Here is a 14,088-nt window from a genome sequence, read left to right as displayed (position 1 = left end):
ACTTCTGGCTTAAGGACCTTTTATGTTTGTTCCAGACTGTGCTGCGAGGAAGCCACGGGGAGAGTGGTAAAGCCTGCTGAGTGCCCAGGGGGAGACTGGTCAAGGACTCAGCTCAGTTCCGGTATCTATCTTGAAGAGTGCTTCTGGCTACCGTTTGCCTAAATGTTAAAACAGCTTCTTCCTCACAACAGTGTCTGTTCTTGAGGAATGACGGTCAATTAGGAGGAAAACCAAAAAAAAAAAAAAAAAATCCCAATGCTAAGAACCTCATAGCCTAAGATGTAGTCAGAACATTGCCTAAGGGGAAAGAAATGTCATGATAATGTTGGTCTTTCAATTGCCCTTCCTTCCGGAGGCTAACAATACTAACAAGTGACAGACATTTGATGAGTGCGTACTACATTCAGGCATTAGTCCAAGCACTTGTAATATATTAAGTTATTCAATACAACAGCAATTCAGATATTTTTAACAGCAGTGAAAAAATGGAAATTAAGAAGTGATCATTGGGCTTCCCTGGTGGCGCAGTGGTTGAGAGTCCGCCTGCCGATGCAGGGGACACGGGTTCGTGCCCCGGTCCGGGAAGATCCCACATGCTGCGGAGCGGCTGGGCCCGTGAGCCATGGCCGCTGAGCCTGTGCGTCCGGAGCCTGTGCTCCGCAGCGGGAGAGGCCACAACAGTGAGAGGCACGCGTAAAGCAAAAAAAAAAAAAAAAGTGATCATTATTAACACATCTGGAAGGTTTGTTTTTGTTTGAGAATCGCATTTGAGCTAGTTGCTGGGATCCGGTGGTTTGTGTGGATGAACGATAACACATAAGAATGTTAAAACATGCTATTATGAGTAATAGTAACAGTTATTACTCTCCACCCCCCCACTATTCAAAACAAAATATATTGTTCAGTGGCTACAAGGTAAGGAACATTTTTTACCCTTAGAGAAATGTGTTGTTTTTTTTGGGTGGTGGGGGTGATTGTGAGCCTTTTCAGTCTAGCAGGGAAAATAGAGCTCTTGAAATACAGAAAAGTGCACTGCCTCTATTATGTGTTCGCAGGAAGCTGCCCGCATAGCCCTGTGTTACTTCGGCTGAGCCATGACAAGTGACGTTTAATTAGTAGCACCCTCCTTGGTATTGTTTAATTCACGAACATGCTATCATGTCTTGTCAGTTAAATTAAATGTGTAGTGTTTCCTGAAAAAAATTTTTGAGGGCTTTTTTAAGTTTAATTAAGATATGGGCATAATAGAGAAAAGCCTTCAGGAAATATAAGAAAGGTGTATTATTTTTTAAATAGCTACATTGTTTTTTATTAAAAAAACATGCATTTCTGTAAATTATTCAAAGAAGATTTGATTCAGAAAGTAATTCGAAGTTCAGTCAGCCAGTCAGCATGATCAGTGTTACTTTAATTCCTGTTCAAATAAAAGTAATCATGTCCTAGTAAAAGTAATACATGATCAAAGTAAGAAAAATGTAGGTGTCCTAAGAGCAGTTTTCAGGGTGCATTTGGGTTACAGTGTTTCCAACTTATGAAGTCAGTTATTGGATGGATTTTTATAAGTTGATCAAATCCTGATATGACTTTCTGTGTAAGTTCACATCATTGCTTTGTAAGAATGTGTAATCATGATGTTGATAGTGAGTCAGAAGGGCCAGTAACTTATGATTCTTTAATAGAAATGAAGTTTTTGTTTAAGTTGGCTTGTTGGAGAACTTATCAGTAAATTCATGAGTCCCATAATGAATGGTCACAAATACACAGTCCAGAGAGCCATGTCCTTGCTCTTTGGGATGTCCTTTCATTGCAGGACTGGAAAGAACTGGAAACTGCCTCCTTCTTTGTGCTCAGGTACAAAGTTCCTAAGCTTCGTGGGCGGCTGCTCTGCTCTGTGTGAGTGCTAGTCATGGGTCTGCCTGCGCCCACAGATGCCATTGCAGACCCATGAGCAGGGATGCCAGTTAACCCACTGGAGAGCATGTTTTGGCCAAGAATTGTGGCTTACCCAGAAGAGGGCAAGACCACACCTGTCCTCAGGCATTTACAATCCAGTACAGAGAAAAACAAGAGAGAGGTAAGAAAAATGTGGTAAAAAGGAAATTGGGGGCTTCCCTGGTGGTGCAGTGGTTGAGAGTCCGCCTGCCGATGCAGGGGACACGGGTTCGTGCCCCGGTCCGGGAAGATCCCACATGCCACGGAGCAGCTAGGCCCGTAAGCCATGGCCACTGAGCCTGCACGTCCGGAGTCTGTGCTCCGCAGTGGGAGAGGCCCCAACAGTGAGAGGCCCGCATACCGAAAAAAAAAAAAAAGGAATTTGGATGAGGGCCTAAGAAAAGGGATAAAGTAGGTTGGTTAGGATTGGTGACGCCCAGCTACTTGCCACTGCATAGCACCGGGGCTCTGGGGGCTGCAGTACATCTGACCCAGACCTTCTCGAGCAGGGGACTCTGTGCCCTCTTCAGACCAGTTGTCAAGAGAGGAACCCAGGTCAGAGGGCAGACAGCAGAAGCAAGAAGAACTACAATCCTGCAGCCTGTGGAACAAAAACCACATTCACAGAAAGACAGACAAGATGAAAAGGCAAAGGACTATGTACCAGATGAAGGAGCAAGATAAAACCTCAGAAAAACAATTAAATGAAGTGGAGATAGGCAACCTTCCAGAAAAAGAATTCAGAATAATGATAGTGAAGATGATCCAGGACCTTGGAAAAAGAATGGAGGCAAAGGTCGAGAAGATGCAAGAAATGTTTAACAAAGACCTAAGAATCAAAAAACAAACAGAGATGAACAATACAATAACTGAAATGAAAAACACACTAGAAGGAATCAATAGCAGAATAACTGAGGCAGAAGAACGGATAAGTGACCTGGAAGATAGAGTGGTGGAATTCACTGCTGCGGAACAGAATAAAGAAAAAAGAATGAAAAGAAATGAAGACAGCCTAAGAGACCTCTGGGACAACATTAAACTCACCAACATTCGCATTATAGGGGTCCCAGAAGGAGAAGAGAGAGAGAAAGGGCCTGAGAAAATATTTGAGGAGATTATAGTCGAAAACTTCCCTAACATGGGAAAGGAAATAGCCACCCAAGTCCAGGAAGCACAGAGAGTCCCAGGCAGGATAAACCCAAGGAGAAACATGCTGAGACACATAGTAACCAAATTGACAAGAATTAAAGACGAAGAAAAATTATTAAAAGCAACAAGGGAACAACGACAAACAACATACAAGGGAACTCCCATAAGGTTAACAGCTGATTTCTCAGCAGAAACTCTATAAGCCAGACGGGAGTGGCTTCATGTATTTAAAGTGATGAAAGGGAAGAACCTACAACCAAGATTACTCTACCTGGCAAGGATCTCATTCAGATTCGATGGAGAAATCGAAAGCTTTACAGACAAGAGGGAGGAACTCGGCCATTTGCCCCATAGTCTCATTTGCCCCATAGTCTAAGTCCTCTGTTGTGGTGTGAGTTTCATTCCTAGGCCCACCAAGGTTACAGTGTCATATGTGTTCTCTGGTTGTCTTTGGTTTTGGCTGAACTCAAGGGATGGCCGTTTGAGAGGAATATTGGTACATTTTACCACTTATGTGCTCCAGCTGCAGTGGATGTCATTTTGAGGATGCACGCTTGGCAGTGAGTCAGATGGGATGCACACATGGCTTTTCAGTTATTAACCCAATACACTGCACTCTCCTGACAGACTTCTGAGAAGTACTGGTGACTACATTTAAAAGCTTTTCTCCGCTGGCTGGAGGTTGAGCCCTATTTCAGCAAAAGCACTTCCATCTCTTCTGAAGTGCATTAGGAAAACTGGAGTCCGTCCCTGATTCACAGACAATGGGTTGCATGTAAATAACCCATCTTAAGACACCAGGTGTTGTCATACATTCCTTACCTGTTGTAGCTGCCCTTTGAGTGCTTTCTCTGTGCTAGACTCTGTGCAGAGCCCTTGGCATATAATTTTTAAAAGTTACCAAACAATGCCAGAGCCCTTATGCTAAGAACAATCTAAGTTTGGGGTTTTGTAGCTTAAAACCCTCTCGTGGTTCCCACTGTGTGGAGCAACAGTCTCTATTTTTGTAAAAAATCACGTACCTTTATCCCTAAAAATTTTTTGAGCAAGCAAATTATAGTTACCAATTAACGTCAGAGCCCTTATGCTAAGTTGGAATCTGTTTGGCATTTTGTAGCTCAAAAATTTCTGGTGGTTCCCATTATATAGTGCAGCAGTCTCTAGTTTTGTAAAAATTTATGTACTCTTTGTTTTTTTTTCTTTGCTGTGCCACGTGGCACGTGAGATCTTAGTTCCCCGACCAGCGATTGAACCCACGCCCCCTGCAGTAGAAGTGCAGAGTCTTAACCATTGGACCACCAGGGAAGTCCCCAAAATTATGTACTCATCTGAAAATTTTTTGAGCAAGCAAACCATATATATATATATATTTTTTTTTTCTTTTCTTTTGCCAAAGTTGTGTTTAAAGTTTTGGAGTTGAATTTTCTCACCTGTTTGCTTTTATGGAGACCAAGTGGGCAAGGAGTAAAGGTAGGGAGGTGAGAGGATACTACCCTTCCTTGGGACCTTTAATTGTCTAGTGTGTGGGTGGTTTTTGCTGGCCTACCTAATAGAGCACCCTGCTGTTTTGATTTGCACTTTTCTGTAGAAAGAAAAAAAAAATCAAACCTCCTCATTTCTCCCTTCCTTCTGCCTACATACTCTGGCTTATGATAGGAAATGGAAACTCCCAGAGTGAGCGGGAAATGACTTTCACATTTAGCTTTCTCATTCTAAAGTTCTTTCCCTCAGATTTCAGCCTGAACTCTTTTGATAACAGACCTTAGCTCTGTTCTTTGAAGTGCATATGGAAAAATGTTTATCAGTGTTGAAATTTAGCATTTTTGATTTCATAAAGCTCCCAATTTGGCTGATTATTAACTTCCTGCTTGTTTGGTTTTGGCTAAATTCTGTTTTTAAAAGAGTAGAATGTGCTCCCAGCAAATTGAAGATCAAATTAATAAATAAAACTGGACCTGGAAAAGTAAGGCTTGACAGTGTGACGGTATATGTTAAACCAAACCTTCCCAGAAATGAAAGTACAGACTGTAGAACGTATAGTTATTTTGTCCCTTGACAATTTCCTGCTTCTGTGTTTATCTCCTAGTCCAACAGGGAGACAGGGGTGATATTGAAATCATGGTTTTATCTGAATGCAAATCCCAGCTTACCGCTTACCAGCAGTGTGACCGCAGGCATCAGGACTGACGTAGTAGATACTAGTTGAGCACGTTGCCAGCAGCTGGCAGTGCAACAAGTCGTTTTAATTCTCGGAGTCTCTGGTTCCTGATTTGCAAAATGGGAATATAGTCCTTACCTTGATTGTGCTGTTGATGAGAGAATTAAATGAAATAATAAGTAAAAAATGTCTAACAATGCCTGGCACTTAGCCTCTAACAAATATTAATTATTGCTGCTACTATTATTTATAATTCTAGAATAATATACCTGTCAGTAATAAGGAGCAGGCCAAAAGAGACTACACCAGAGAAAGACTAAGAAATAAACTCCAGGGCTTCTCTGGTGGCGCAGTGGTTGAGAGTCCGCCTGCCGATGCAGGGGACACGGGTTCGTGCCCCGGTCCGGGAGGATCCCACATGCCGCGGAGCGGCTGGGCCCGTGAGCCATGGCCACTGAGCCTGCGCATCCGGAGCCTGTGCTCCGCAGCGGGAGAGGCCACAACAGTGAGAGGCCCGCGTACCGCAAAAAAAAAAAAAAAAAAAAAAAAGAAATAAACTCTAGTAGTAATAATGTTGTGATGAGCAGTTTGCCTGAGACACGGTTGTACGCTGTTGGTAATTATGGATTATCTATAAAATCCGTGGGTTATATCTGAGCACATTGATGACACTGGAATGCAACTCCTCAAGAAAATTCTAGAGAAAACCCCTGCTTAAACTGTAAATACTTTTTTTTTTTCAAAGTACTTCCTATAGGGTGATTGGAGGATGTCAGCTGTAGAGATCTTTCCACCCCTGCTGCATGAAATCCGGGCTTCTCATGACTTGCCCTGAGGCTTTCCATGTCGTTTGGGCCTTCAGGCAGTTCTTGCTGTGAGAGGCAGCGTCCTCTGACCAGATGGCTGCTTTTCTTTTCCTCGTGTAATTTATTGTTTCTTCAGGACAAAGTTGTCTAATCCTAAATCTGCTGCTTCTTGTTTAGCACACATTTTTTCAGCTCTTTTCTCACAGTCTGCATAGGTTTTATTTATGAACCTGTGTAGATGACAGATTCGTGAAGCACAGTTTGGTGTAATATATATTGTGGTTAGTTGGCTAGAGGTGAGTTCTGAGGTTTATAAGTGTGTGTGGTCACCAACCCAGCAAGCTTTTAATTTTCCTTGGTCCGAAGGATTTCTTGTGTGGACAAAAGCCTAAGCAATTTACTGGTCTACCAGAGTATCTGGGTTTTTTCTTTATGTTGTTGTGATGGCTAATTCTCCTCATGACTTTCTGGGAATCTGTCAATTTAAAGAAATTTATAGGAAGTTAAAGTAAACCTTACGCTCTGTGCCGTTTATTTGGAGATTGGTCTTCCAGGCCCTTTCTTTCAGTCTCCTCCCTTCTTACGCCATTTAGCCATGTTATTTTTTGCCAGCATCTTCACTACCCATACGATGAAGGGAACAGGTGAATTTCTTTGAGGCTGTTCCCCTAAGGAGCATTTTTTCACTTTATAGTCCTTAAGTTTATATTTAATTGTGCAATGACAGTGGGCTGACCCAAACGGCTTTGGAGAGTTCTTCTGGCTCAGAAGTTATTTCATTCTCCTTTGTTACTGTGCTAGTACTGATTTAAGTAGGGAAGATACAGAATAGACTATAAATAAAACTTAAAGATTTGTGTAACTACCAGCCATCACAACAGGACGCAAAATACTTCCATAACCCCAAGAACCTTTCTCATGTGATCCCTTTGCAGTCATTCCCTCCCCTCACCCCTGCCCCCTGGCAACCACTGATCTGTTCTTGTCGCTGTATTTTGTCTTTCTGAGAATGTCTTATAAATGGAACCATGAAGTGTATAGCCTTTTAAGACTAGCTTCTTTCACTGAGCATAAGGCCTTTGAGATGCATCCAAGTGTTGCCTATAACAATAGTTTGTTCCTTTTCATTACTGAGTAGTATTCTGTGGTATGGATATACCACAGTTTGTTTATTCGTTCACCTGTTGAAGGACATTTGGGTTGTTTCCAGTTCCTGATGCTTAATGAATAGAGTTGTTATATATCTTTGTGTACAGTTTTTATGGGAATACACACTTTCATTTCACTTGGCATCTTAGTTTCCTATGGATGCTGTAACAAATTACCACAAACTGGGTAGCTTAAAACAAGAGGAATTTCTTGGGAAAAGAAATTCCACTATTCTGGAAACTAGAAGTCTGAAATTAGTATTGCTGGGCCAAAGTCATGGTGTCAGCAGGGCCTTGCTCCTTTAGAGGTTCTAGGGAAGAACCTCTTCCTTTACTCTTCCAGCTTCTAGAGGCCACCAGCATTCCTTGACTTGTGACCCCTTCCTTGAATCCCTCCAACCTCTCACTTCCATTGTTACATCTTCTCCTGTTTTGTAGTCGCATTTCCCTCAGCCTCCCTCTTGTTTTTTTTTTTTTTTTCCTGTTTTGTTGTATTCATTCACTTGCTTTATTTTTTAGATTCCACGTATAAATGATAACATACAGTATTTATCTTTCTCTGACATTTCACTAAGCAAAATACGCTCGAGGTCCATCCATGTCCTTGCAAATGGCAAAATTTCATTCTTTTTTATGGCTGAGTACTATTCCATTGTATGTATATATACCACACCTTTTTTATCCATTCGTCTGTTGATAGACACTTAGGTTGCTTCCATATCTTGGCGATTGTAAGTAATGCTGCTGTGAACATAGTGGTGCATGTATCTTTTTGAATTAGTGTTTTTGTTTTCTTTGGATATATACCCAGGAGTGGAATTGTTAGATTATATGGTAATTCTAGTTTCAGTTTTTTGAGGAACTTTCATATTGTTTTCCACAGTGGAGTTTACGTTCCCACCAACAGGGTACAAGAGCTCCCTTTTCTCTACATCTTTGCCAGTATTTGTCGACTGTGGTCTTTTTGGTGATAGCCATTCTGACAGGTGTGAGGTGGTATCTCATTGTGGTTTTGATTTGTATTTGCCTGATGATTAGTGATGTGGAGCATGTTTTCATGTGTCTGTTGGCCATCTATATATCTTCTTTGGAAAAATGTCTATTCAGTTTTTCTTTCCATTTTTTAATGGGGTTGTTTTTTTGATAATGACTTTTATTAGCTGTTTATATATTTTGGATATTAACCCCTTATCGGTCATATCATTTGCAAATATTTTCTCCCATTCTGTAGGTTGTCCTCTCATGTTGTCACTGGTTTCTTTTGCTATGCAAAAAATCTTAAGTTTAATTAGGTCCCATTTGTTTGTGTTTGTGTTTGCTTCTTTTGCCTTAGGAAACAGATCTCAAAAATATAGCTACAATTTATGTCAAAGAGTGTTCTGCCTGTGTTTTCTTCCAGGAGTTTTATGGTTTCTGGCCTTACATTTAGGTCTTTAATCCACTTTGAGTTTATTTTTGTATATTGTGTGAGAAAATGTTCTAATTTTATTCTTTTATATGTAGCTGTCTAGTTTTCTGAGCACCACTTATTGAAGAGACTGTCTTTTCTCCATTGTATATACTTGCCTCCTTTGTTGTAGATTAACCATAAGTGCATGGGTTTATTTCTGGGCATAGACATTACTGGCTCTTGTGATAAGTTTATTTAGTTTTATAGGAAACTTCCAAACTATTTTGCAGAGTGGCTATCATTTTACATCCCTACCAGCACTTTTCCATGCCAGAATTCCTGGCATCCTTGCCAGCACTTGGTATTATCATTATTATTTATTTTTGCCATTCTTGTTGAGTACTCATTATGGTTTTAATTTGCATTTCCCTGCTGGCTAATGATGGTGAGCATCTTTTCATATGAAAACTTCAGGGGCTTCCCTGGTGGTGCAGTGGTTAAGAACCCACCTGCCAATGCAGGGGACACGGGTTCAAGCCCTGGTCTGGGAAGATCCCACATGCCGCGGAGCAACTAAGCCCGTGTGCCACAACTGCTGAGCCTGCACTCTAGAGCCCGCAAGCCACAACTACTGAGCCCACGTGCTACAACTACTGAAGCCCACGCGCCTAGAGCCCATGCTCCGCAACAAGAGAAGCCACTGCAATGAGAAGCCCGCGCACTGCAACGAAGAGTAGCCCCCACTCGCTGCAACTAGAGAAAGCCCGCGTGCAACAACGAACACCCAATGCAGCCAAAAATAAATAAATAAAACACATTTATTTTAAAAAAACAGAAAGAAAAGAAAACTCATGGCTTTTAATTTTTGTCTTTTTGTTGCCTTCATAAGTATGAGGAAGAAAAGCGTGAACTGAATCATAGCTAAAGAAAGAAGAACATTATAGTCTTATAGCAGAATCTCGCCTAACAGCATTGTTATACAGTACAGTACCATAACACGTTCCAAGTCTCTTTTATTCCATTTAATCTGTCTTCTGTTAAATTTCTTTAATTTAAAAATTTTTTAAAAAGTATTATCTGAGTTGTTGATATGCTTGGTTCTATTTTAAGGGGCAAGTGTTATATAGCTTTCTAATGAATAATAAAGAATCTAAATCATGCTGATTCTCTACCACATTATCTTTTTAAATGAAAAATCTCTACCAAGCCTCACCACCTCCATGATCCCAAGCATGATATGGGCTTATCTTTTTGCTGCTGTCAGGCTGCAGTTCACGCTGGTTTAATGTTGCTGTAGATCACTTTTAGGGACATTTAATCATCACTTAGACTAGATTTGAAGTCCTGACCATTTATCTTCTCTTGAAGCAGTGGCTTATAGTAATAAATTGTGCTAAGTTGTATTTTGGTCCTTGATTAAGTCCAACATAGTAGCTTCTGATGCTTGAGTTCTTATTGAGTTATGATGGGCAATTAAGTGAATGCTGGTAACCATTCTGTGAGAATTAAAAACCTTGGTTCAGAAAGGCATGGCAGAGTAGAATAAAGGAACTGATGCAAAGTAAATGACATATCTTTATATTATTAAGTTATTCTAATTGTGCTCCTTTTAATATGACATTTGGGGTTTAACATAAATAAATAGTACCAAGTTTCAGTCTCTGAAAATTGAAGAGCCCATTATTTAACCTAAAAATGGTCATGGCTCAGAAAATGGCATTACATGTCATTTCCTTGCTACCTACCAGAATCCGCCCCCTCCAAAGAGGTATCACTTCCTCTGCTCCCACAGCATTCTTTGCTTATCACTGTGGTGTTTCTCGCACTGTGTTATAATTGCCTCCCTGTCACTTCCTTTTAAATGCCTTTAGAGCAGAGATCGTGTGGTAGTACCTATCACATAGGATGTTCAGTAAATATTAAATGAATGAATGCATAATGAATGGTTAAAGAACCTGGGTGATGTTTGGAGCTTGGAGAAGAGACTAAGGGAAGGTGTGTTAGCTGTCTGAAAATATTTAAAGGATGGTCATATAAGAGGGAGTTGGTCTCACCCTGCACTGCTTTGGAAAGCAGAATTAGGAGAAGTGGATGGCAGTCACAAAATAAGACATGTTTGAGCTTAGCGTGGAAAGAGCTTTCAGAGAAGGAGAGCAGTCAAGCAATAGAATGGGTGCCTTGGAAGACCGTGATTATTCTGTCACTGGGGATATTCAAGAGGAGGCAAGATATGACAATAAGGAGGGATTTGAACCCAGTGGGGCTTCTCAGGACTCTTCCTTCTCTGAGTATCTTTGTTGAGTACACTAGGGAACAGTCTCAGGGAGATTCTTATCTAGTAAGGGAGAGATGATAGCTTCAGGTGGCAAAGGGCAAAGTATGTTAGGAATAGCTTGGCTGGGATATTCAGGGTAGTACATGGATTAAGATGGAAAGGCACGTTTGGTCTACTTCAGTGATGACCTTGAGTGCCAAGCCAGAGATTCCAGAGATATTTGGCGGCTAATGAAAGCTGTAGATGTTAGCATCATGAAAGTATCCCCGGTACGTAGAACAGTGATAGTACATGTTCAATAAATATTTGTTGAAGGAGTTTGTCAAAAGATCAGAGCCATGATTTAGCAAAATTAATCTGTAATCTAAGTTTAGGTTGCAAGTGGAAGGGAGGACACTTAAGTAGAAGTAAGGAGAGCCTGAAGAAAGGAAGGTGACACCAAGAGCCCCCTTGGATATGGGATTGGCTGGACTGGTCAAGTGGGCAGAGATGGGGAAGAGGTAAAAATGATTCTCTGAACTTCAGTCTGGTGACCAGAAATGGGAGTGACATTCACAGAAATAGGGTGGTTCCTTGTAGTTCTTATGGAAGCAGAAGGCAAGGCTTTTGGTTCTGGACATGCTTCAGTAATGGTGTTGGGTTGACAGTGTCTGTCCACTCTTCCCACTGTGGTTTGTACGCATGTGTCACTCACTCCTCACTTACTTCCATGTTATTCACGGTTCTCACCATGACTTGGAAGTCTGGGTCTCTAGAGAGGATCAAATATAATGATGAGAATAAGTGCCTGGTAGAACTTATTTCCTGCAGGTTCAGTAAGACACACCCCTTCATGTGGTTTTCCTGTTCACTCATAAGGTGTATTTGATGTGTTAGCTGTAGTAGTGGGTAAGTTAGGAGACCCTTTTGACCCATTCTCCCCTTTTTGCTATCTTGGAAAAGCCAAACAAAGCTCTGTCTTGTTGAGTCGTTGGCGCCAGCCCTGGAGGTCCTTCCCCTGGGCATGTGGGGTTGTGGAATAAGGGCACTCTGCGCAAACCCAGCGCGAGGGGCCTCTGCTTGGATGCTGCTCTGCCTGGTCCCCAGAGATGGGGTCTGTGACCTGCCATCTGTAGATGTCCGCTTCAGGTGACCGAGGAGGACCAGGACGCGCTCCAGGACCTATGCCTTTCAGGACTTTCATTGTGCAGAAAGAGCACTCTTTAGTGTCAGGATAAGTTTTTGTCAAAATACAGAAAAGTGTTGATTACACTTCTCATTTATTAAGAGTGATTTGTAAGCATTGTAGTTGGCCCATTATGTAAGCCATTTAGTATAATATTTCTCCGTGAGAAAAGGGGCAGCTGCTTTTCTTACGAAGAAGAATGGGTTTATTTATTTATTTATTATTTTTTTAATTTTTCGGGGCTGTGTTTGGGTCTTCATTGCTGTGCACGGGCTTTCCTCTAGTTGCGGAGCGGGGGTGCTATTCTTCATTGTGGTGCGGGGGCTTCTCTTGTTGCAGAGCATGGGCTCTAGGCGCACGGGCTCAGTAGTTGTGGCTCGTGGGCTCTAGAGCCCAGGCTCAGTAGTTGTGATGCACGGGCTTAGTTGCTCCGCGGCATGTGGGATCTTCCCGGACCAGGGCTCGAACCCATGTCCGCTGCATTGGCAGGCAGATTCTTACCCACTGCGCCACCAGGGAAGTCCCAAGGATAGGTTTAGAAATGCAAAGATCAACAATAGAAGTTGGTTCCCTGCTGTAGCCTGCTTCCAAATTTATACTGCTTTAGGAAAGCAGCTGAATTCGGGAGGCTTTGTATTTTTTCCTTTCTCCTTGACTTTTTTTTTCTTTTGCTTTACGCAGGCCTCTCACTGTTGTGGCCTCTCCCGTTGCAGAGCACAGGCTCCGGATGTGCAGGCTCAGCGGCCATGGCTTACGGGCCCAGCTGCTCGGCGGCATGTGGGATCTTCCCGGACCGGGGCACGAACCCGTGTCCCCTGCATCAGCAGGCGGACTCTCAACCACTGCGCCACCAGGGAATACCCTCTTCTTGACTTTTGACACACCGGGTTCACACTGAGGCTTCCCCCCAGTTCTCCTCTTGCAGAAAGCTGCTTCTTGGGCTTTCTGCATTTGAATAGGGAGTTTAATTAATTATTTGGTCAAATGAAAGACACTTACCTCAGATTTTCCACGTGAAATTGCAGCAGTCTTTAGATTTCCAGTCAGCTAATTCAGTAGGTCACGTAGTTCTTCGTAACTTTTAAAACATTTTACAAATTCGAACACTACAAAGTTGGTGCCTTTTTCAGCTATTTTTCAGCACTGCTATAAATGGAAGGTTTTCTCTTCCGAGCCATTGAAGTGCATTTTATCCTAACATTGTCTCTTCACCTTTGGAGTTATCTTGACAGTGTCTAGGGCAAAGAAGAGAAGTTATTAGGGCTGCGGGGTGAAGGGAAGGTGTTGTTTCTGTTGCTGCTACTTGCCGAATCGTCTTTGGATGTCTAGAGGAACTTCTGTACCCGCAGCGCAGGCCGGCTGCTGGCCTCTGCAGCATCAGCGCTGGCTGGCTGCGTTTAATATGTGATAGCTGATCCGTGTCCACTTTGACTTGACTGTAAGAAGGTTTTGAGGTGTGTGTGTCTGGGGCGTTTTAAAAGGAAATGAAAACAAAGCTCTTCCTTGCCTTGCGCTCATGGTTCTGAACTTGGGCATTTGGACTCCTCCAGGCCCTCAGCCTGGGCCGAGTTGGGCTCTTCTTGCTGCTGCCTGCTGTCCTCTCTACATAGCTGACCTCGGGGAAGGCGGGGGGGGGGGATCCTGAACACTGGATTTTATTCTGCACAATGCTCTTCTGACCTTGTGGGAAGGCAGTTTGGGGCCCTTTTAGAAGCTCGCTTTATAAGTAAAGAAACTGAGGTTGGCTCAAGCGTACATTCTCAGAGCTCAGAACAAGTTGCTCTAAGACAGGCTCTGAGATCAGCCCCCTTGGGAAGGGCTGCTCGCCTCCTGGAGGAGAACGCCAGATGGTGGGAAGCATACGGGCCCTGTTGAGAATCTAACTTTCATACAAGAAACTGGAGGAGTTTGAGGAAGATTCTGAGAAAGCTAAGAAGCTATGGTCCCTCCAGGGCATCCCCCAGGCACTGTCTTTTCTCCCCCAGGAGTTTTACCTCAGTTCCTTTAGAAACTGGGACCAGTAATACCTTCCTTGAAGGGAAATTGTTAATGCTACTTAGGTGAT

The 14,088-nt window shown here is 42.5% G+C and overlaps 1 protein-coding gene and 1 pseudogene across 2 annotated transcripts in view; one reads left to right on the top strand and one right to left on the bottom strand.

Annotated features, from left to right (window-relative positions):
- Positions 1-14,088, top strand: part of ABL1 (ABL proto-oncogene 1, non-receptor tyrosine kinase) — a 134,799-nt gene that overhangs the window by 12,165 nt on the left and 108,546 nt on the right. The gene's annotated exons all lie outside the window — the stretch shown is intronic.
- Positions 13,538-14,088, bottom strand: part of LOC309801705 (S-adenosylmethionine decarboxylase proenzyme-like) — a 34,597-nt pseudogene continuing 34,046 nt past the window's right edge. The window contains exon 6 of the transcript in view: positions 13,538-13,633. The product of the transcript in view is annotated as an S-adenosylmethionine decarboxylase proenzyme-like (transcript). The remainder of the gene's footprint in view (positions 13,634-14,088) is intronic.

The sequence above is a fragment of the Mesoplodon mirus genome (genome assembly GCF_964341445.2).
Source record: "Mesoplodon mirus genome assembly, chromosome: 1".
Classification (NCBI taxonomy): domain Eukaryota; kingdom Metazoa; phylum Chordata; class Mammalia; order Artiodactyla; family Ziphiidae; genus Mesoplodon; species Mesoplodon mirus.
Note: the sequence above shows the minus strand (reverse complement) of the source record. Positions and strands in the feature narration are given on the sequence as shown.